At 35.6% G+C, this 25,457-nt stretch overlaps 1 protein-coding gene across 1 annotated transcript in view; it reads left to right on the top strand.

The window, feature by feature from the left end:
• The window catches only part of TENM4 (teneurin transmembrane protein 4), a 3,002,963-nt gene that overhangs the window by 729,492 nt on the left and 2,248,014 nt on the right, over positions 1-25,457 (top strand). Inside the window, exon 3 of the mRNA XM_063608694.1 lies at positions 12,426-12,503. The gene's annotated coding sequence lies outside the window, so the exon portion shown is untranslated. The remainder of the gene's footprint in view (positions 1-12,425; positions 12,504-25,457) is intronic.

The following is a 25,457-nucleotide window of genomic DNA, read 5'->3' as shown; positions in this document are numbered from 1 at the left end:
GAACATTATTAATTTAGGACAGGACACCAAGTGCTAGTTTCTCTCCCATCGCTGTGTATCACTTCCAGTTCCAACATCTCTTCTACATGTTTCATTTTCGAGAAAGGACATCCTTTAAATAGGAATTCAAAAATTCAAACAAGATTTTTATTGTGTCGTACTTATGTGCAAACACTGTGGCATGCCTTAGAGATATAGAAATGAGCATATCATGATTCCTTCCCTCAGGGAATTTGTTGTCCTGTTAGGGAGACAGGAACATACATATCCAACTCAAATACAGCATGAGTTTTAGATGAGAGATATTCTTAAAATCAAAGTGCTATAAAGTGCAGAGGATGGAGCTGCCAACTTCTTGTGTTAAGGAGCAGGAGAGTTGCATGAAGGAAGGATTCATATAGAAAATGGGCTTTGAAGGATGAGCTGAAATTTTCTAGGCTAGAGACAGACAAATGATCATTCTAAGAAAGGCAACAGCATGTGCAAAACTATCACAAAACAATGCACGTGATAGGAAATGAAAGCATCACGTATTTGCTGCCACATTGTTGCATGCTACGCCATACAGCAAAAGAGCACTACTAATGAGCTATGCAAGAGTCAGACATGTTTAGCAAGAAAAATGGGGTGGTGTGGAAAAAATATTGAAGACAGTTCATACTCTTTCTGAGGATAGAGTAGGGGTGTAGCTGCCCCCATCTGGGTGAGGCTTCAGAAGTTGGAGCTTTGGCAGGTTCAATGGTCATCTGCAGAGGATAAAAACCTTGAGGCTTACAACCAGCCTGTATCCAGGAGCTACAGAAGGGCCAACCTGAATTCTATCAACTTTTCAGAAGGCACATGCCCAGGATGGGATTTTATGAATCACCGGTCATGTTAGGTCAGGAATGAGAAAGGCTGAAGACAGATGGGAGACTGAGTAGGAACCTGGAATAACTGTGCAGATGACAAGGCCCTTCCTTAGGCTCTGCCTCAGAGGTAGTGGAGGAGGAGGAGGAAACATTTGAATGCAGATTTAGGAAGCCGGTGGACAGTGAATATAGAAAGTGAGTGAAACAGATAATTTGTGTACTTTAGTGACAGATGGCATGATAATGTGAAATGAAAAGGAACTAAGGAAATTTTATTTGAGTTTCTTAACTAAGCCCTAACTTGTTCAATAAAAACAAGGTTTTGTGTTTAAACAAATGATTAGAATTGTCAGTAGAAATGTAAACTGCAAGATAATTCATAAAGCTATATTTCCTAGTCTGTATACTTCAGTCCTTCTTTTTAAAAATGCATTTGGAGCTTACAACTTATAATTCAATAAATTCATAAAGTTAATAACAATAACAATTTTTGCCTGTCGCATGATAAGAGATGACAGCTGCCTTCTCAATCACATTCGCACTGAAGTGGAAAAACACTGAAAAAGTCACAAAAACATAATTTATAATGCTAATCAAACTCTCTTAAATTCTTATGAAACTCACTTTGTGTTACTTTCTCAAAAATGTTCATAAACTTAAATAGTAGTGATTATGGAATCTCCATTGTAATTTTAGCTGTTGCCAAGCTACACAAATTGACCATAATAGTTCCTCCACATAACCTAATGAACGAGACAGCATTTGGCTAAATAGGGCTAAATGAACAAAGTATTGGACCTGGGATTGAACAAAGTATTGGACCTGGGACTGCAGGATAGTGAAAGAAAAATTCATTGCCAGGCAGGAGCCGCATATGTAATAGACTTTGAACTTTAAAGATCCAAATCTATGTATTTACCTGTTATTCTGTAAATTGTTTCCAAAATCTTTTATTAAACTAATCAACAAACATCTATTGAATGCTTGCTGCTTACAGGGATTTTTGATAACCTAAAATACATAGTCCTGCAGTAGGCATTTCACCTGGAGTACAAAGCCATCTCTTTACAGCACTTAGGCCGTTTATATACTGTATGGAAAAGGTTCTTTATCGGAAAAGATATGAATCTAGCAAGGGTCCCTATATTATTTTATTCCCATTTGGTAGATGAGACAAAAATGAGTCTCTGAGAGGTCAAGTGATTTAATTGATCATAGTTACCCAGGGTTTAAACTTAGCTCAAATTTTGAGCTCTATATTCTTTTCCTAAGGCCTGCTACAGAAGCTTTAAGTAGCATCAGGGGCAAGGCCGTTGTGCATATTTTGTTTTCTGTTTGTAATGGAACTGTCTATGATTCCTTTATGATCATAGTAGTCAAAGACAGAAAAAGATATATGCAAGGAAATTCAGTTTTACTAAATGTGTGATTTTGTACAAATTATTTAACCTCTCTGAGCTTTAGTTTTCTCTTTCATGAAATGGGGATAACAACGAAACATCAGGATGAAGACTAAATGAGACTAATTTAGATAAAAGAATACATGGCTGAATGGATAAATAGATAGGTAGAAATAGGTAGGAAAATAAATAGAGAGAGAGAGAGATCTGAGACTACCACATAGCAAGCGAGTCTAAGTCTTAGGAAGAATATAAGATGCTTATTTAATAAAATTAATATGTATTAAGTACTTTTTATATGCAGGAACTATTCCCAGTGCTTTACTTATATTATCTTACATTAATATCTATAACTATGAGAAACCTTCCTACTACCTCTGTTTTACTGGGGATATAACTGTGATTTAGATTAGAGATATGTTGCCAAAGTTTTCACAACTATCAATGAATGAAGACAAGATTTAAATACTTGACTTTTTGATGTAAAAATCCACACTTTATGTTTTCCTGTAGTTTAAAATTTACTTTTATTTGTTAAGGGGAGTATATGTAACTTTGTAATTAATGTATGGGGAAAGCACACATGGACTTAAAATATATAATTAGGTATTATAATGTCAGAAGCCTAGAAATAGCTTCAAATTCTACATTGTTAGAAATGTTTATTCCCTGGTGCCATAAAGAAATAGCACTTGGACATTAATTTCCTCAGGAAGGCAATTTTTTTACTTTCTGCAGAAAGGGTACACTCCCCAGCAGTTTTGCCATGAGGGTACACTGAACAAAGGAGACCGTGTTATTTATAACCTGATGCATCCACCCTATTGCTGTGTCTAGTTTCCATTGACTGGAATGGGACCTCACATCCTGTATTTGTCCTGATTGGCTATCAACTTAGAACTTTTTAAAAGAGGCAAAGGCAGAAGAGAACAAAGGAAGGAGGAAGTAAATTGTGGAATGCTGAGAAAGGTAAAAACACCTTCAAATAAAGAAGAGGAACAGGCTATGACCTAATGCTTGCTTGGACCAGTATAAGCATGCCAGGGCAAATATTTAGGCTAAATTGTGGGAGCAATGTACTTTATGTTCTTACATAATGTTCTTACATAAAGTACATTGATTTCTTTATTACAGCTAGCAGATATTTAAGAATGTTAGCACAGGACTTTGAATAAATTTTGCTTCTAAGAGAAGTTACTATTTATTCCTAATTAGATGTGGAGGAAAGTCTTTGAAGAGGATCCCCTACTTTACTTTTTACATACATTCTAATAGATAGTGTTATAATTAATCAAATCTCATAAAATAAAATGCCAAGAGGTGTATTTTGCCTCTTTTGATAGTTCTTTTGACTGGTTATTATGGAATGCAATTGCTGTAGTTTCAGTACAGAAACAAACTGAGATGAAAATGGAGAAATATGGGAAGTTCTCTAGCCTAAATAAGCTTTAGGTCAAGTTTAAGCATTTGCAGTATATTTGATGTCTCTATTCCAAAAATGTTGGGAGCATCATAAGGTTAATGAAACTCCTAAGTTTTATAAGTCAAGTTAGTCTCTGTCTTTTCTTGACCTACAGAGACCACAGCTTTAGTGCCAACACATTATAAATCAGGGCTAGCAGGAAAGTGATGCCTATCAGTTTTATAATGTTAAAGCATTGTTTTGGTTCATTTCAGCTGCTATAACAAATTACTGTAGACAGGGCTGAAACAACAAACATTTGTTCTCATAGTTCTAGAGACTGTGAAGTCCAAGACACTATGCTAGGAGACCTGGTGTCTGGTGAAGGCTCATTTCATGGTTTATAGATAGCTGTCTTCTTTTTGTAGCCTTACATGGCAGGGAGCAGAGAGAAAGAAAGAAAGCTCTTGTGTTTCTCCTTATAAGAGCACTAATTCTATTCTTGAGGTTCCACCCTCATGATCTAATTACCTTCAAAAGGCCCCTCCACCTAGTATCATCACATCAGAGACTAAAATTTCAACATATGAATTTTATTTTGGTAGGGGCACAATATTTAGTCCATAACAATGATGGAATGTAGAATGAAAATGTTGTAGTGAAAAGAACAGTGGGCATAATCTTCCTACTTTGACCTAGTAGCTGTGTGGCTCTAGACACGTTATTTTCTCTCTGTGTCTCACGTTCCATGAGATTTAAGGTCAGAAATCACCAGATTCAAATCTTGGTTCTGTTCCTTAATAGCTTTTTGACCAAGGACAAAACATTTTATTTGCCCTAAATCTCAGCTATATCTTTAGTAAAACAAAATTAGTATGAACACATGCTTCATAGGGTTGTGAGGGTTAACCTAGGATAATATATGTAAGGCATTTAAATTTGTGTATTACATATAAGTGTATAATAAATGCTAGTATTACTGAACACATATTGTATTTTTTCTATAACTTAATTTTTCCCACTCTGTATCAGGCACTATTCTAATGTTGACTATAAGATTTATATGACTGAAAGCTATGATAAGGATTAACTTAAATAATAGACTAACAAGAACATGGCATTTAGGAGATAATCAACAAATTTTATATCGTGAGACTCAGTGATATATAAGTAAGATAAACACCTGAATAGGCATAATTTGGTTTAACAATGAAGAGTGAAGAAATACTTTATTTAGTCTTTCATTCATTAATTTCTTTTTTCTATTCAACAATCTTTATATTGTTGACCTGTGCCTAGTCTGTGCCTAGCAGAGATCCTAAGCACCAAATGGGAAACAAAAATTAATGAGACTGGGTTTCTGCCTTGTAGGTTGTGAGTTCTTAATCTGAAATCCAGGCATCTGTGGATGAGTTTCAGAGAGTCCACGAATTATATAAAAGAATAATAAATTTTTATGTCTCCTGGGGAAGCATCTGTCATTTTCATCTGCCTCTTCCTAGTCTCCCTAAGTGATTGCAATAGAGAGAAAAGGTGTATGTAACATGCTCCTAATTATAGCTTCAGCAGCACTATTGTTCCTTGGCTGCCTGGGCTTTGGACATAACTGGATTCAAACTCCAAATGCCTTCCCTAGTTGCTCTAAAACTTAACTTGAACCTCGGTTTCCACATGTGTAAAACTGGAGTAGTAATCCCTACCTCTCGGACTTGTCTCAATAATGTATGTCGAAGAAGTTCTCACAATGGCTGGTACTTAGTAGCCATTTAAAAGTAGTGGTTTCTCCCCCATTCAGGGGTCCTCCCACAGTGATGGCTGTCTCAGAGACCAGCAGTCTCAGAGATCAAAGAAGCTCAATCACAGCTTAATCACAGCTCATTGATTGATTAAATCACATTAGAATCCTTTGATTTCAGACACCAGTCACAGATAGGAGTGATATAAGGAGTTGAAACATGAACACATTGGTGGTAATCAAATCCAAAAACCTTGGCTCATGTGCCTAGTCTCTATATCATAATTTATATGTATCAATTAATATGTCTCATATTGCACCTGCCACTTTAGATCTAATCCCTGTCATAATTTAATTGGGTGACATTGTGACTCAGATCTCAGGCATTACAGAAACCAGCATGAGGTGGATATGTGACACAAGGGCATATTTGTTCCTCAAATGTTTTTCCAGAAATAGAAGAGACTGAGGAGCTTAGAGTTACACAGCAACACAGACTAACAGCACCTTATGAGGTACACCTTGCTGAGTGCCTCAGAAAGGTAAACAAATCTTGAGAAGCATAAAACAAAATTGTAATAGTGGTAGAAGGGTGTTTTATAGAATAATTAAATAAGTAACTGTGAGAAAATAATCACCTAGAAAAATATTGAATCATACAACATTATAATATGGCAAAATGCATGTTATAATCTTGCTAATAGCATTGCAGATCATTCTAATCGTGGTCTTATCTCCTTTTAGTGAAAAGTGGTAACAGCCTCCAGCACTCATACCATAAAGCAAGTGTCATAAAAGCCTACAGATTAGCTCACCTATGAATCCAGTGTGATCAGTGAAGGGCTGAACTGCATATCTGAGCTCTCTAGATGACAAAAATTTGGCATCTCAGGACCCAGACCTGAGAGAGATATCCCAAGAGTATATTAAATGGAAGGTTGTTTTCGTATTTTGAATCTTTCTTTTCTTTATAAAAAAAGTATGTTAAAGAATTTGGCATTTTCCAGTTTTTCAGAGTATATTAGTGATCATATATTTTCATGACATAGTGATATTTCTACTCATCACTGGATAAGGTCCAAATTATTTACCACTATACATAAACATATGTTTATATATATATATATATATATATATATTTATGCATATATTAGGGATGTAATAAATATGTGGAGACAGAAAGATGAATAACCATGTCATGGACTAGGCCTTCAGGGAGCTTCTTCTCCATTGGAAGCTGTCACTCAAATAATTATAATGGAGGTGGTGATAGGAATGGTAAACCTTGTGATGGGAACATCAGTGATAATATGAGATCATATAACAGAGACACCAAACCTAGATTCAGAGACTCAGAAAAAGATTCCTCAAAAGAAGTGACACCTGGACTGACCTTAAGGATGAGTAAAAGCCCACCAGCTGAACACAGCAGTGGGATCGAAGGAAAAGACTATTTCAGACAGATGGACTGAAGGACCAGAGACAGTGAAGCATGGGATGCATTCTAGAAAGTGGAAGAAATTTGGAATGAGTAAACATTAGCAAGTGAACAAAACATTACAAAGAAATAAAGGTAGAGAAAGAAACAGATTCCAGAGTAACTTTGCATGAGAAAATACATAAAATTGTGAATACAGCTGCTCTGGGAAAACTTCTCAAACCTTTATGATGATAAATGATCACTACTTCCTTTATCCCCATAGGTCTGAACCCTTGATAAACCTGGATTGAAGCACCTAGAGAAAAACAATTACGGTCTGATGTCTGCATGTTAGACATCAGATGGTCTTTTGGTCCTCACAAACAATCAAAGTAAATCAATCTTCAAAAGTCTTTGTGTAAAAAGGCTGAAAGAGAGACAATCATTATCACCGTAAAACCTCCATCGTAGCGAAGACAAATAATCAACAAATAGACAAAATAAGCATATAATATAGTGTTCATATTCAATAAAATACAAAGAAAATTAATGTTTGGTGCCAATTCAAGACAACTGGCCTAAAATGGGCCCAAAGAATAGCAGTTATCTAAAATTACTCTCACATTAAATCAAGGAGGTTCGTACATAGAATATCAAGAAATCACTGTAACTGGATCCAGTAAGTCCTAGACTTTTACCTGCTATGCACATTATATATATATATATATATTTATTTCTGTTTTGCTTTCCACTATTCTAATGCACATCGCAGAATAGATCATACCCTACCTCTCTGACACTATGCAGATTACAAATTACTTGGACTTAAATTTGAGAATTTAAACTGTTCTTCTTTTGTCATTTTTGCTATTCTGATAATAGAAACACTTCTCTATTTTATCAACTTTATTGTAATGTTAATTAAATAAATGAATAAAGGGCATGACATATTACAACCTAGTGTCATGCTGTGCTTTATTGGTTAACAACAGAAACTTAAAAAGTAAGAACAATGGCAAATAGAAAGCATATGAGCAAAACTAACAATTAACTCCATTCTTTTAGTCTTTTTCTTTTTAAATGTTTTTCTAGAGCAAATTAAATAACAAGAAATAAGTCCGATCAAAATAGAACTCTACAATTTACCCATTTGTTTACTAAGAGATCTTCATTTTTCTCATAACTACAATTGTTTTGTCTGTTTTAAGTGGTACCAAAAGATAATAATTTAACTCATGTCTCAGGTTTCAAAATAATTTGCCTTCTCTAGTATTATAAGGTTTAGAAGCATGCTTTCTTATCCAAGTTGTGCTTCCACATTAAAATTTAATGATAGAATTATTGCTTATGATCCTTCACATTTCACTCTAACCATTACAGACTATGATGCATACCTATATTTAGAAAGCTTTGTAATATAATTCAGTTACAGGAACTAAGCACAGATTGCATTTTCCCCCTGACCATTAATTCTATCTCAAGTCTTGGACAGAGACTTTTTAATTTTATATTTGTTCTTCAACAGTGTGTATAAAAAATGCACTAAAAGCTGCCGCTTTTTCAACAACACCATGGTCACGGTTAGTTAAATATTTAATTCCACCAAGCACAAGTGAGGGCATGCAACAAGCATGAACTGGACTATAAAACCACTGTGATGGATTTAGATCCCTTGAGTCCCTAGTGAGTTCTGTACTGATACAGTAAATGAGGGAGAAGTCTCATCAAGATGCAAGTTTAAATAGGAATCTGTCCTGCCACATCCACTGACAAGATTAATTATAGATCTCTGAACCTGATGTGTTTTGTTAATTTCTGGCATCATTTTACTAGTCTGCAGCCAAGCTGAAATATTAGGAGCGGCTTTAAATAATTCTGTTTTCCAGAGTGACACTTTTCTATATATTTTAAGTTTTGAAACTTACTGAGTCACCGATAAAAGCTTCCATTACTTATTTGCCATTAGTAGTTGCATCTGTTCTTTGAAATTGGGACAATCTTTTTGCAATAGTGGCAAAATGCTGAAAGAAGGAAAGGGCTCTCTCTATGAGAAAATTCAGCTATTTTCTATCAGGCATATGTCCTCAAATGAGATAAAAAGGCAATAAATATAGCACAAAGACACTTTGCCTTGTGAATAACATTATCTACGTTTTATAGAAGACCCAAATGGTATTTTTTTAAAGCTGAAATTTTGGCTTTAGTAGTGGCAACATGCTACACTATTTGTATATGAAAAGATGTTATATCCCCAAAGGGTTTAAAGCACAAGTTTATAGTGGGACAGACATGAAATTGAATCTGTATCAATGTTTACCAATCGGATAAAGTTATTTAATTTCTTTGATCTTTAGTTTTGAAGTTTATAAAATAAAAAAGATAGTACCAAATTTTGCATTTGTTATGATGACTAAATAATATGATACACAGAAAGTAATTATCACAATTCTTAGCCCATCACAGTCACTAAATATCAGCTTACAAGTAAAAGTGCTACTTCATAAAATATAAAATATATTCCTAAGATTTCTGTTGACACAGTCCTCTTAAATGTGAATCCAAGAAGTGAATGTTATAAAAATCTTCAGAGCACTGAACACTCAAATCTCTTTCTTTCATTGTGATCTTTGTGATGGATGCTTGGAGTAATATTTTATTGATACAGTGTTCAATATTGTTAACTGAAAAACTGCTAAGCTGAATCAGGTTTTATTTTTTTCTCCCATCTTCTCTAATCTCTAGAACAATACTATTAGCTGTGGGCTATAGTAAGATGGAGCTGGATTTTCTGGACCATCTTCATTTGCTCTCTCTTTCCACATCTGAGCTCGTGTCTCCCCATCATATGTACCAAGCTCCTTACTATCTTCAAGCTTCCACCACAAAAAAAGCCTTCCTTACAGGCACTATCTTGACCTACTTACTTTTTTCATAATTCCATTTTTCTTTTTATTATGATATTGACCAATATCCTCATGATGATGATGTAGAGAAAGATACTTTCCATTATCTGCTCTGGATTTGGGGGTGGACTGTCTAGTTGTATCTCAGTGTAGAGGAAAGCCAAGCCCAGGCACTAGGTCCCTCTTGAAAGGCAGATCACAGTCACTCTGGAGCAGAGGTGAAAGCAGTATTCAGAGTAGAATCAGGTTGACAAAAAATAGAAATCCGTAAAAAAATAAGGCGGTCACAAAGAAGTAAGGAATAATGTTAGGGAATGGATCAGACTCCGTAGTGGGTCAGAATCAAGTAATTGAATGGTGAGTATTATATTTAGAAAGTGTTTTTTTTCTTTATTGTATTATATTTCTTTAGGTTAGGAATAGACTTTAAAAGATTCAGGATGGACAAAAAGCAACAGGGTTATTGTCTTCAAAATTGTTATGATTATCATCATCATATTTTCAGAAAACAGAAGAAAACAGATTAGTGTTGCATTGAAATGGTTCAAACAATAGATTAAAATAAAACTTGCTTATTATTGTGCAATCTTTATTCACAGGTGATTTATTTTTTTAGATATAATTTGCATAATATAAAATTTTACATAAAATAAAATTTACCATATTAAGGGCTTCACTTCAGTGGTGTGTATCCTCTCCCTCTCCATATACCTAAACAATCTGATTGTTTTCTTATTATTTGACCATGTGTTGAAAACTTATGATAGTCTCAATCCAAATTTGACCCCTAGTTAATCAAGATTTTACTTAGTGTATTAGTTGCTTATTGTTGGTCTAACAATTTTGCATAAATTTAGAGTCTTTAGGGGAGAATTTTTTTCCTGGCCTTTTTCAATTTCTACAGGCCCCTGCATCCTTTGCTTATATGGTCCCTTCTATCATCTCAAAACCAGCAGCATAGCATATTCAAATCTCTCTGTGATGGTCCCTCTTGCTCCATCTGTTACTTATAAAGAACTTTCTGGTTATATTTGGGCCTACCCAGATAATCCAGAACAATGTCTCCATCTCAAGATCCTTAATTTAATCACATCTGTACAGTCCCTTTTGCCATGTGTGGGAACATTCACGGGCTCTAGAGACTGGAAGGTGCACATCTTGGAGGTGGGGAGTGGTTATTCAGCCTACCACACTGAGATTAATATTTATATTTTATATTGCATAAATAATATTGTGGTATTTATGTTCTTCAAGATCTTTAATCTATATGAAATTTTTTGAATACCTCTCTAAATTTCATGGCATACGAAATTTAAATAGCTCTTCTTAAAATGTGTGTTAATTACCTAGGGAGTTTATATTCTTCCAAGCTGTGTAAATTCCATCTGAAATGCATTCCTTTTTCCAATATATATAAAAGTATGTCTATATTCACATTATACATGAATTTTGTCTATGTAACTGAAAATATGGAAGTCTTTGGGAATGGCCATCCATTTCATTGATTCCTTCTTTCCTCTTCTTCCTCCTCTGTTCTCCTCCCCTCATCTTATCCCTTCTACCTTTCAGAGTACCTGGGATCTCCAAATTCTTCTTTTTCTCTTGTAGAAAGCAGTTCATCTTTAAAAAACATCAATTAAAAACTTGAAAAACTCCATCAAATTACATTAAAACAAGGGACCTCTATTTAAGAAGTTTCTGTGTGTATTTAAAACTGCTATGGCTATAGCTGGCAAAATAATGTTTTCTTCCAATTATAAATACAATGCTATTATTTATTTTAAATAAAGATTATAATCATAGATAATTCAAAGATGGTGCTAAGCATTTCTATTATTTGGGTGCATATTTGATATAGATATTTGAGTAACATCTTCCTGGTGTTCCTCACTTATTAATTTAGCTTGCTTTTATTAAGTATTCACTGTGTGCCAAACACTTTCTAACTGTAAATCCAATAATGAGAAATAAAACATGAAGTCTTGTTTCATTGGCCTATATCATTTTTAGTGATCTTCTTTATCCGTTTGCCATACATATCTTTGGTTTGCCTATAGCCTTTGGTGAATTGTCTAGTAACTACCCCCGGGTCATGGTGAAAGTAAACTGATATCAGTAGCAGGCTTGAGTTTGACACTACTATAAATGGTGTTCATTACCTTAATCCCAGTTGCCGTGTAAATAACCATGTTGAAATAAGATATTTCTGAGAGACAAAAGTGATTACCCCAATAAGCTTCATAAAGGCAAACACTGAACACAGTGAGATCTCAGAAATTTTAGTTTCTTTATGCATCCCCGGTGTATACGCACCTTGAAACCAAAGCTTTAAGCTCGGAGGTACTATGTCTCTCTGCTCAGCATATAAAAAGTGATACAAATTAAAATATTTTTGAATGATTACATAAATACATATATCAAATATGTGATATCTTTCCTTCCCAAATAATTTATACCAACTAGTCATCCAGAAAAATGATTATGATTTTTTTTTCTATTTTCATTTACTATTCATTTATTTCACAAGTATTTATCAGCATTAAGCTAGATTCTCTCTACTCTTTCTTTTGCATCTCCACATAAAACTGGGCTCAGTACACAGTGGATACACAGTAAATGCTGCTGATTGACTGAAAAACATCCTATAATGAGGCTATTATTATTGAAGTTTGCAGGTTTCTTTTCCTAATTTTAAAATGCCTTTTTCATTTTAGATCACCCCAGGTAACTGTCTCACCACATCAATCTATTGATTCTCACTGCATGGAGTGAAGAAGAAACCACCAGATCAGGTATGGTTTCCAGTACTAAAAATTATTCACTCAAAATTAATATGTATTATGCATTTCAGAGAGGAACACTAAAAATATTCTTACAATTGAACTTGATGCAATTGATTTTGGAAGTTATTAGAATTTAAAAGCTTCTTTTTTTTTTTTTTCAAACACAAGACCTCTTTTGTGGAAAAGAAACTATACAAGTACTTTTTGAGGCTTCTACATTGCAATTTACTCCACCTAGTAATTACCCTATCAACACATACTCTAAATGTCTTCAGTCACAGTCCTTCTAATGTAATCTGGGTGTTCATTGTTCTTCTGTTTGATATGCACTGGAAGCCCATGGTGTCTTCTTATTTTAATCAGTATTTGAATGCATTGTCAGTTGACATAAAAACAACAATGATTAGTAGGACAGATGTTTCCCTTAAATGTGAAAATGTAGGGGCCAAAACCACAAATTAACCCCAAAGCTCACAGTCTTAGCATGCATTTTTCAAGAAGGTGAGATAAAAATTATTGTCATGTGAAAATCAGGAACTTGTCAAAGTTGTAAAGATCTGTAACCTGCAAAATAATGTCATTTTGAAGTAGCTCAACTACCTACTCTGAAAAATGAACAAACAACTGTAGCATGTTGGTAAAATGAAATATTATTTACCTTTAAAGATGCTGAATTTGACAAAGAAATCAGGAGAAACATTGAAAAAAGAAACAGAATAAATAGAATTTCATGCCAGATGCATTAGCATATAATAGAAGGATTAGAAGAGCCTATGAATGGATTAACACTATTCATTTGTATAGTATTATTTTTATTAATACTATATGTTTCCTGTGCTTATTGGCTGAGAATGCTATAAAAATCAGTTGTTCATGACATTTAGTTATCAAAAAGGTAAAATCTTACAATAGCTAACAAATTTCTCTCATATTGGTCATGTTTATCTCCTGTTTCTACGTTTATTCCTTAGTATTTTTCATTGGAATTTCTAATTATACCTCATGAGAAAAATTTAAAAATACAGTGTTTTGCGTCAATGATTCATAGTTAAGGAAAAAGTTGAGGTCAAGGTCCTTCCCTTGTCTACTCTCTCTCTCTTTTTTCTGTAAAAACTTTATTTAAATAAATTTTGTGATAATTCTTTTTCTTCAACCTTCACAGATACTTGTTGAGAATAGATAATGAATAAAGCTGCAAAATAAAAATGCACAGCCCAGACTGGGGTTGTGTTGTTAGTTAGCTAACATCCCGAGAAACTGTTTCACCTGTGAAAGCCTGTATTAAGACAGAGCAGCTCTAAAACTCAATTTAGGATGCAAGTTACCATCGCTTCAGGAGTTCTAAGAAGATTTTCTGAATATAACAGTCTGAATCATAGGGCTCATTGTATGGTGATCCCTTATTTTTTGACTGAATTGCTTAAACAATTATTAATAAAAGGGATGAGTATCTTTGAATTATAAGGAGTCATCCAGCTACTGACCTGCTCAGAGTTTGTAGAAACACACTATCCAGGTCTCTTTAGATTATTGTGCCGTGGATCTAATCTGCTCCATTAAAGCTTTATTCATATGCAATTAAAAGATTAAAATGAAGCATCTTTGGAGTCAACACCCATTACGTAGTTATTAGTCTTCTCGGTCGAGGAGGTGGCATTACAATGGGATATCTGTTTCATCATACTTTCCCTATTTCATATCTTACCACCTCCCCAAAACATACACAGTTGTCGCTGCTTTTGACTATAGCCATTCACTTAGCATCTGCTGTTGTTTGTTTTAATGTCATTAACTTAGCTAAAGACTTTCAGCCAAGCTCACATTTGAAAAATCAAATAAGGAAATAAAGTAATAGTGTTTCATAGTGCATACCATTGCCCCTGTGATTCTGGGCAAACCTTAAACTCTCCTTCTTCCTACTCATTGGATGAAACTTCCCTGCTGGAGAAAGCCTAGCTCTTCTCACAGAGGGATTTAATATCCTCGTTTTTTTTAAAATTTTATTTTTTTTATGTATCAAAGAGATCTATATATTTTAATTGCTCCATTTGATAACTATCTGATTATTTGAATCGCCTCATAGGATAAGTACAACATAAAGTCATAGACAAGTAGACTTAGGTTCAAGTCCCACCCTTGCCTTTTACTACCTGTGGCTCATGAGCAAGCTAGTTAAATTATTTGTGCTAGAGTTTATGCATTTCTGGGTTGGGAATAATAATATTACTTAAAAGAGTTTTTCAAAGGATTGAACTAGAAAATACATTTTAAGCTTTTAATATACTAGGTGACACAGAGCAAACACTCAGAAATGCTAGCTGTATCATGAAATTGCTCAAATTATTAGATTGAGATACACACACACACAGAGTTAGCATAAGCAATAAGAATGGCTTATCTGCTTTCAAATCATTGGAATTGAAAAATTCTTAATACCAAAAGTGCATTGAATATAGCTTGAAGTTTGAAATTTGTAGAGTCTAAGGTCTTTATTGCTATTGATTATCATTATAATCACAGAAAGTAGTAGTACAGAATGCTCCATATGTGGAGCTCAATATTTGAGAAAGCCACGGTAAAAGTGACCACAGATATCATCTAGCCTAAAGATTTTTCAGACTGGATTGTGTTTATTTATTTTGATTTGGTTTGGCTTCTTCTGTAGAACTACATTATATTAAGAGTTCTATAAGGAGAGCTGATCTGTGTGGGGATGAGATTCTTGTTTGTTCAATTCTTGTCTGTTCAGTTCCACCACGAAGATCATTCTTCAGTTTGTTCTGATCTCCCAGTGCTTAGAAAACACAGTTTTAAGAACACTGACCTATTTCAGTCCTGTAATTTTTAGGATGGAGAAACCAAAGCTAGGAATAGTGAAGTAACATGCCCAAGGCCACACCGAAAGAGGGCAAGTCTGGGTATGCTGATTCCCATCTGTGGGATTGTTCTAACTCTTCAGTAGATTATAGTGAAAGTTTAGAACAGTAAATATGACTTTGGAAAATGTGGTTTTCTCTCCCTTTTTACCAATTATCTTTTAAAAAATCTTTTTAACTTTTTTAAAAATTTATTTAAATTTTTTTTAATTTCCATAGGTTATTGGGGAACAGGTGGTATTTGGTTACATGGGTAAGTTCTTTAGCGGTGATATGTGAGCTTTTGGTGCACTCATCACCTTAGCAGTATACAATGAACCCTGTTTGAAGTCTTTTTTCTCTCACCCCGTTCCCACCCACCCTTTACCCCTGAGTCCCCAGAGTCCATTGTGTCATTCTTATGTCTTTGAGTCCTCATAGCTTAGCTCCCACTTACGAGTGAGAACATGTGATGTTTGGTTTTCCATTTCTGAGTAATTTCACTTAGAATAATAGTCTACAATATCATCCAGGTCGCTGTGAATGCCATTAATTCATTCCTTTTTATGGCTGAGTAGTATTTAATTATACACACACACACACACACACACACACACACACACACACGTTATATACATATATATATATATATATATATATATATATATATATATCTCTCTCACAGTTTCTTTATCCACTCATGGATTGATGGATTTGTTTCACGTTTTTGCCATTATGAATTGTGCTGCTATAAACATGCGTGTGCAAGTATCGTTTTTGTATAATGACTTCTCTCCCTCCAGGTAGATACCCAGTAGTGGGATTGCTGAATCAAATGGTAGTTCTTTAAGGAAACTTCACACTGTTTTGCATAGTGGTTGTATTAGTTTGCATTCCCACCAGCAGTGTAGCAGTGTTCCCTGTTGGCATCCACTCCAACATCTACTATTTTTTTTTTATTTTTTGATTATGGCCATTCTTGTAGGAGCAAGGTGGTATCACATTGTGGTTTTGATTTGCATTTCCCTGATCATTAGTGGTGTTGAGCATTTTTTTCATATGTTTGTTGGCCATTTGTATATCTTCTTTTGAGAATCATCTATTCGTGTCCTTATCAATATTTTTGATAGGATTGTTTGTTTTTTTCTTGATGATTTGTTTGAATTTGTTGTAGATTCTGGATATTAGTCCTTTGTCAGACATATAGATTGTAAAGATTTTATCCCACTCTGTGGGTTGTCTGTTTGCTGTGCTGATTGCTCCTTTTGCCGTGCAAAAGCTCTTTAGTTTAATTAAGTCCTAGCTGTTTATTTTCATTTTTATTGCATTTGTTTTTGGGTTCTTCATCATGAAATCCTTGCTTAAGCCAATGTCTAGAAGGTTTTGTTCAATGTTATCTTCTAGAATTTTTATAGTTTCAGGTCTTAGATTTAAGTCCTTAATCCATTTTGAGTTGATTTTTGTGTAAGGTGAGAGATGAGAATCCAGTTTCATCTTCCTACATATGGCTAGCCAATTATCTCAGCACCATTTGGTGAAAAGGTTGTCCTTTCCCCACTTTATGTTTTTGTATGCTTTGTCAAAGATCAGTTGGCTGTAAGTATTTGGGTTTATTTCTGGGTTCTCTATTCTGTTCCATTTGTCTACGTGCCTATTTTTATACCAGTACCACACTGTTTTGGTAACAATGGCCTTATAGTATAGTTTGAAATCAGGTAGTGTGATGCCTCCAGATTTGTTCTTTTTGCTTAGTCTTGCTTTGGCTGTGTGGACTATTTTTTTGTTCCATATTAATTTATGATTCTTTTTTCCAGTTCTGTGAAGAATGATGATGGTATTTTGGTGGCACTTGCATTGAATTTGTAGATTGCTTTTGGCAGTGTGGTGATTTTCACAATATTGATTCTACCCATCCATGAGCATGGGATGTGTTTCCATTTGCTTGTGTGATCTATGATTTCTTTCATCAGTGTTTTGTAGTTTTCCTTGTAGAGGTCTTTCACTTCCTTGGTTAGATATGTTATTAAGTTTTTTGTTTTGTTTTGTTTTGTTTAGCTATTGTAAAAGGGATTGAGTTCTTGATTTTATTCTCAGCTTGGTTGCTTTTGGTGCATAGAAGAGCTACTGATTTGTGTACATTAATTTTATATCTGGAAACTTTGCTGAATTATTTTCTCAGTTCTTGGAGCTTTCTGGAGGAGTCTCTAGGGTTTTCTAGGTAAATGATCATATCATCAGCAAACAGTGACACTTTGACTCCTCTTTACCAATTTGGATGCCATTTATTTCTTTCTCTTGTCTGATTGCTCTGTCTAGGACTTCCAGTATTATGTTGAAGAGGAGTGGTGAGGGTGGGCATCCTTGTGTTCTTCCAGTTCTAAGAGGAAATCCTTTAAACTTTTCCCCCTTTAATATTATGTTGGCTGTGGGTTTGCATAGATGGCTTTTATCACATTGAGGTATGTCCCTTGTATGCTGATTTTGCTGAGAGTTTTAATCATAAAGGGATGCTGGATTTTGCCAAATGCTTTCTCTGCATCTATTGAGATGATCATGTGATTGTTGTTTTTAATTCTGTTTATGTGGTGTATCCCATTTATTGACTTGTGTATGTTAAACTGTCCCTGTATCCCTGGTATGAAACCCACTTGATCATGGTGAATTCTCTTTTTGATATGTTGTTGGATTCGGTTAGCTTGTATTTTCTTAAGGATTTTAGCATCTATATTCATCAGGGATATTCGTCTATAGTTTTCTTTTTTGGTTATGTCCTTTCCTGGTTTTAGTATTAGGATAATAGCAGCTTTAGAATAATTTAGGGAGGGTTCCCTCTTTATCTTGTGGAATAGTGTCAATAGGATTGGTACCAATCCTTCTTTGAATGTGTGGTAGAATTCTGCTGCGAATCTGTCTGGTCCTGGACTTTTTTTTGTTGGTAATTTTTAAATTACCATTTAAATCTTGCTGCTTCTTATTGGTCTGTTTGGGGTATCTAATTCTTTCTGATTTAAGCTAGGAGGGTTGTATGTTTCCAGGAATTTATCCATCTCTTCTAGGTTTACTAGTTTATTCATATAAAGGTGTTCATAGTAGCCTTGAATAACCTTTTGTATTTCTGTGGTGTCCATTGTAATATCTCCTGTTTCATTTCTTATTGAGCTTATCTAGATTTTCTTTCTTCTTTTCCTGGCTAATCTTGCTAATGGTCTATGAATTTTATTTGTCTTTTCAAAGAACCAGCTGTTTGTTTCATGTATCTTTTGTATTTTATTTTTGTTTCAATTTTATTTAATTCTGCTCTGATTTTGGTTATTTCCTCTCTTCTGCTGAGATTGAGTTTGGTTTGATCTTGTTTCCCTAGTTCCATGAGGTGTGACCTTAGACTGTCTGTGCTCTTTCAGACTTTTTGATGTAGGAGTTTAGGGCTATGAACTTTCCTCTTAGCACCACCTTTGCTGTATCCCAGAGGTTTTGATAGGTTTTGTCACTATTGTTATTCAGTTCAAAGAATTTTTAAATTTCCACCTTGATTTTTGACCTGGCAATCATTCCAGAGCAGGTTATTTAATTTCCATGTATTTGCATGGTTTTGAAATTTCCTTTCGGAGTTCATTTCCAGTTTTATTCCACTATGGTCCGAGTGAGTACTTGACATAATTTCAATTTTCTTAAATTTATTGAGGCTCATTTTGTGGCCTATCATGTGGTGTATCTTGGAGTAAGTTCCATGCACTGTTGAATAGAATACTGTATATTCTGTGGTTGTTGGATGGAATATTCTGTATATATCTGTTAAGTCCATGTGTTCCAGGATATAATTTAAATCAATTTTTTCTTTGTTGACTTTCTGTCTTGATGACCTCTCTAGTGCTGTCAGTGGAGTATTGAAGTCCCCCACTATTATTGTGTTGCTGTCTATCTCATTTCTTAGGTCTACTAGTAATTGTTTTATAAATTTGGGAGTTATGGTGTTAGATGCATATATGTTTAGAATTGTGATATTTTCCTGTTGGACAAGGCCTTTTATCATTATATAAATAGAGACATTATATAATGTCACTTTTTGTCTTTTTTAACTGCTGTTGTTTGAAGGTTTGTTTTGTCTAATATAAGAATAGCTACTCCTGCTTGCTTTTCTTGTCTATTTGCATATGTTTTCTTTTTCCACCCCTTTACCTTAAGTTTGTGTGGATCCTTATGTGAATCCTTTAGGTGAATCTCTTGAAGGCAGCAGATAGTTGGCTGGTGAATTCTCATCCATTCTGTAATTCCGTATCTTTTAAGTGGAGCATTTAGGCCATTTACATTCAATGTTAGTGTTGAGATGTGGGGTACCATTCTATTCATCATGCTATTTGTTGCCTGTGTACCTTGTTTTTTTTTTAATTGTATTTTTGTTTTATAGGTCCTATGAGATGTGTGCTTTAAAGAGGTTCTGTTTTGGTGTGTTTCCAGGATTTGTTTCAAGATTTAGTACTCCTTTTAACAATTCTTGTAGTGGTGGCTTTGTAATGGCACATTTTCTCAGCACTTGTTTGTCTGAAAAAGACTATATCTTTCCTTCATATATGAAGCTTAGCTTCGATGGATACAAAATTCTTGACTGATAATTGTTTTGTTTGAAGAGGCTGAAGATAGGGCCCCAATTCCTTCTAGCTTGTAGGGTTTCTGCTGAGAAATCTGCTGTTAATCTGATAGGTTTTCTTTTATAGGTTACCTGGTACTTTTGTCTCACAGCTCTTAAGATTCTTTCCTTTGTCTTAACTTTAGATAACCTGATGACAACGTGCCTAGGTGAAGATCTTTTTGTGATGAATTTCCCAGGTGTTCTTTGTGTTTCTCGTATTTGGACGGCTAGGTCTCTAGCAAGGCTGGGGAAGTTTTCCTCATTTATTCCCCCAAATCTGTTTTCCAGACTTTTAGATATCTTTTCTTCTACAGGAATGATGGTAATTCTTAGGTTTGGTCATTTAACTTAATCCCAGACTTCTTGGAGGCTTTGTTCATATTTTCTTATTCTTTTTTGTCTTTGTTGGATTTGGTTAATTCAAGAAGCTTGTCTTTGACCTCTGAATTTCTTACTTCTACTTGTTCAATGCTATTGCTGAGACTTTCCAGAGCACTTTGCATTTCTATGAGTGTGTCCATTGTTTCCTGAAGTTTTATTGTTTTTTATTTATGCTATCTATTTCATTGAATATTTCTCCCTTCACTTCCTGTGTCATTTTTTTGATTTCCTTACATTGGGCTTCACCTTCTCTGGTGCCTCCCTGGTTAACTTAATAACTAATCTCCTGAATCATTTTTTAGGTAAATCAGGGATTTCTTCTTGGTTTGGATCCATTGCTGGTGAGCTAGTGTGATTTTCTAGTGGGGAGTGGTGGGGTGTTAAAGAACCTTGTTTTGTCATATTACCAGAGTTGGTTTTCTGGTTCCTTCTCGTTTGGGTAGGCTCTGTCAGAGGCAAGGTCTAGGGCTGAAGGCTATTGTTCAGATTCTTTTGTCTCACGGGATGTTCCCTTGATGTAGTACTCTCCCCCTTTTCCTATAGATGCGGCTTCCTGGGAGCAGAACTGTAGTGATTGTTATCTCTCTTCTGAGTCTAGCCACCCAGCAAGTCTACCAGGCTCCAGGCTGGTACTGGGGGTTGTCTGCAGACAGTCCTGTGTTGTGAACCATCTGTGGGTCTCTCAGCCATGGATACCAGCAACTGTTCTGATGGAGCTGGTGGGGTGGCGAAACAGACTCTTTTATATTTCTTAGCTTTGGTGGTTTAATGGACTATTTTTTGCTGGTTGGCTTCCTGCCAGGAGGTAGCACTTTCCAGAGAGCATCAGCTATGGTAGTATGGGGAGGAACAGGAGGTGGGTGGGGCCCTAAAACTTCCAAGAGTATACACATTTTGTCTTCAGTTACAGGTGAGTAGGGAAGGACCATTGGGTGGGAGCAGGGCTAGGCATGTCTGAGCTCAGACTTCCCTTGGGCAGATCTTGCTGCGGCTACTGTGGGCAATGGAGATGAGGTTCCCAGGTCAGTGGAGTTATGTTCCTAAGAGGATTATGGTTATCTCTACTGTGTCATGCAGGTTGTCAGCGAGGTGGGAGAAAGCCAGCAGTCACAGGTCTCGCCCAGCTCCCACGGAATCTGAAGGCCCAGTCTCACTCCCACCATGTCCCCACCCCCAATAGCACCGTGTCTGTTTCCAGGCAGTGGGCAAGCACGGCTGAGAACTTGCCCCAAGCTACCTGCCTCTCAGTTGCAAAAGCAAGTATGGATTTCCTTTTTCCCCCACCTATGGACTCTGCATACCAGATTCATGCCCTTCCCTGAGTTCTGGCCAGGAGACTTCTTGATCAGTTCTAATTGTTACAAAGTTCAGCTGGAGATTTCCTTCTCCCTGTGGCCTTTTCCCAATACCTCTGTCCACCAGCCCAAAGGACCCCTATGAGGCCAGGCAGAAATGGTTTGGTAGGGGACCCAGCAAGCTCACAGAGCTTTTCCCACTGCTTCCTCTACCCCTGTATTTCAATTGGCTCTCTAAATTGACTCAGCTCCAGGTAAGGTCAGAATCTTGTCTCGTAATCTAGACCTTCAGTTTCCCCAGTGAGGGTGTGTGTTCAGGGGCAGATGATTTCTCTTTCCCATTTCCACAGTTTGGGCACTCACCGTGTTTGGGGTGTCTCTTTTGTCCTGCAGGAGCAATCTGCTTCCTTCAGAGGGTCTGTGGGTTCTCTTGGGTTTCCTGATTTTATTCCTGCAGTTATTTTGAAGCAAAGATTCATGACGCGAGCCTCCACACGCTGCTCTGTCCGAGTCAGAGCTGTGATCTAGTCCTGCCTCCCGTCTGCCATGATCCGCCTAATCCTCCCCACCCCCATTATCTTGTTTTGGTTGTCGCACGTATATTACAGCAACAGTTCTCCAACTGTGGTCCACAACTAGCAATGTATCACTTTTAAGAACTACAAATTCTTGGGCCGACCCCAGACCTACTGAATCAAAAACTCTAGTGGTGGGACCCAGCAATGTATGCTTTAACAAAATCTCCAGGTGATTCTGATATTTCACGACGTTTTGAAACCATTGCTTTTTTTTTTTTTAATTAGCTCCACATGTAAAATAATTTTGGTTACTTGTCTTGCCTACCAACAGCCAAAACACACCAGGAAAAACCATAAAATTCTATAAAGAAAAGAACTGATAGGGAATGAAACTAAAATTCACTGATCACCTACTGTAGAGCAAGCACTCTTTAATTTCTATTAGCTATCTTACTTAATCCTATAGCAATGCTGTGAAGTATGTATTATTATCCCAACTTTACCGATGGGAAAATTCAACTCAGAGAAACTAAATAACTTGTCCAAAATTGCTCAGTTAAAAGCTGCAGGTCTAGGATTTGAACCCAGATGCAGGTGAATCCAAAGCCTTAATGTATTGAAGCCCAGTGGCTTTCACACATAAATGGAGTGGAATATTTGCAACTTTAGGGGAAAATTCTTTCGTTTGATTTTTACTGTCATTATGGAGTGCTTTGATTTTTATTATACTTAGTATATAATATATATCTTTTGATGTTACACGTTTCTTGATGTTACATGGAAATAATAATTTGACACTCAGACATGAGTATGCCTTTTCTACTCATTTCCATTCTACTTACATCTATTTGAATATCAATTTCCAAATTTCTGAATACTAGCCTAACTGTGAAAGGCTAATAAATATGTATATGCTTTTCCTTTCTTTAGCATTTCATGTAAGAAATAAATATAGCTCCAGTGTATCCTATTTGGGGGCCTCAAAAAAGTTTCTGAAAAATGAATCATCACCTTATAATGCAGGCAAAATTATGTAAGTTTTATGTAAATGTAATTACATATAGGAGCAATTACAAGAATATGCACTGCAAATGTTGGAGCCATAATATAGGGAATTATAGGAGGAGAGGGTAATTATATACCATGTTCCTGAAAGCTTAAGCATCTAGGAAGAAGTTTATCAATTTTTATGTATGAAAGAAACATTACGTTTCTTATTGTGTTCTGCAGAGGGTGTGGTGAATAGGTGGTCTGATTAGGAAAATATAGGATAAGGAGACACTGTGAACATGAAGAATGTTCCCACTGTTGAAGCATCTCAGTTCCTGAGCGGTGAAGATTACATGTCAATTATAGACCTGGCTTATCTGTACTAGAGTTTGGTTTGCAGTGAATGGTCAGAGAGGGCAAATTCTCCTTGCTCACTCCACATTCTAGGGTGTTGCTTGTAAGAAAGTCAGTCACATAGTTTAGTGCCTAGTAAAGTTCTGGAAGATTGAACTTGACTAGACAGGTTGTACTATTGGCTGCCAGAAGAAAAAAAAATTATAAGGAGATAAATGCACAGAATTTAGCAGAGAAGTGGTTGTAATATCAGCACTTGAAGATTTATATCAAATATTGCATCTGAAGGGTGATATAGAGCCTGTATATAGGTGAAAAGATAAAAATAAGTTAATAATATCAGATCTGGAAGCCAAACAAAGCAAGAAATTCAAGTACTAAATCTTATTGAGGGACAGCTAAGTGTTTGTTTGAGAATTAGATCAGGTAACTTTAATACTTGAGGCTCAGAGTACACCTTCTTCCTTCTAGGACAAATGTGGCAATCAATCCAGTGTGCAAAGTCCCATATCTTATTCAAGATCTAGGCTTGTTCATTCTTCTAAGCAAGTATCCCTCCAGTTTCTTTCCTTTGCTTCACCTCTACTACTATTACCATACTCCATGCCACCATCATCGCCATTGCCTGAATGATTGTCTCCTAACTGGCCAGTTCACTAACACTTATTCTCTTCACAGTCTATTTTCTAGACTGTAGCCCAAGTGATTAACCCTCCAATCACTTTCCCTTGCTCTTAGGGAAAATATTAATCCTTAGCATGGTTTAAAAGATGCTCCATGCTGTTATCCCTGCTTACTTCTGTAGCCTCATCTGATCTTCTCTCCCCGCTGCTCTCTCTGCAACTCCACACTTTTTGTTTCAGTTTCTATAGGTGACATGTCTGCTCAGGTCCTTTTTTCCTAGAAAGCTTTCTTCATTGCCCTTTCCTCTTTTGGTCTTACAGATCTCAATTCAAACATTGCTTCATCAGGAAACACTTTCTTGACAACTCTCTACTGAAACACACACACACACACAAATGCACACATGTACACATTGATTAGATTTAGTTCCTATTATACTTCCTCATAGCTCTCTGCTTTCTCCTTCATAGAACTAATTAGTTTGCAATTGTGTGTTTATGTGTTATTTTAAATAAATGCTTGGGCATCCCACTAAATTTAATCTACATAAAGCAGGAACTACATACATCTCTTTTTTGATTGTATATATACCCTAGGGCTTAGGCCATTGGCTTGTATAAAGTATTTGCTAAGTAGATACAATACCAGAAGTATAAGTGACAAAAGGAAAAGTAGGTAAATAGGACATTCCCACAATAAAAGAAATGCTATAATTCATGTTATCAATAAAGTTAAAACCCACTGGATAAGAGAAAATATTTGTAAATCACATATCTGATAAGGGACTTGTATTAAGAATGTATAAATAACCGTTATATCTCAACAATAAAAAAGATGAATCACCAATTTTTTTTAAATGGGCAAAGAACCTGATATTTCTCTAAAGGTGGTACTCACATTCAATAAACATGTGAGAAAATCACACATCATTACCTACTAGGGAAATACAAATCAGAACAACACTGTGATTTTACCTCACACCCACTAGGATGGCTGTAATAAAAAACAAGTGTTGGCAAGTATGTGTACAAATTGGAATCATGATGTACTGCTGGCAGGGAATGTAGAATGATGCAGCCACTTTGGAAAGCACTTTGGCAGTTCCTCAAAATGATAAACAGAATTATGATATGACTCAGCAAATTTACTCCTCGTTATATACCCAAGAGAACTGAAAACATAACTTTATTCCAAAACCTGCACTTAAATGTTCATTATAGCAGTACTCACAATAGACAAAATGTGGAAACAACTCAATGTTTATCAACTGATGAATGTGTAGACAAAATGTAGTATATTCATACAATAGAATATTATCC

This window comes from Pan paniscus, chromosome 9 (genome assembly GCF_029289425.2).
Source record: "Pan paniscus chromosome 9, NHGRI_mPanPan1-v2.0_pri, whole genome shotgun sequence".
Classification (NCBI taxonomy): Eukaryota; Metazoa; Chordata; class Mammalia; order Primates; family Hominidae; genus Pan; species Pan paniscus.
This window is presented reverse-complemented; position numbering and strand designations above follow the sequence as displayed.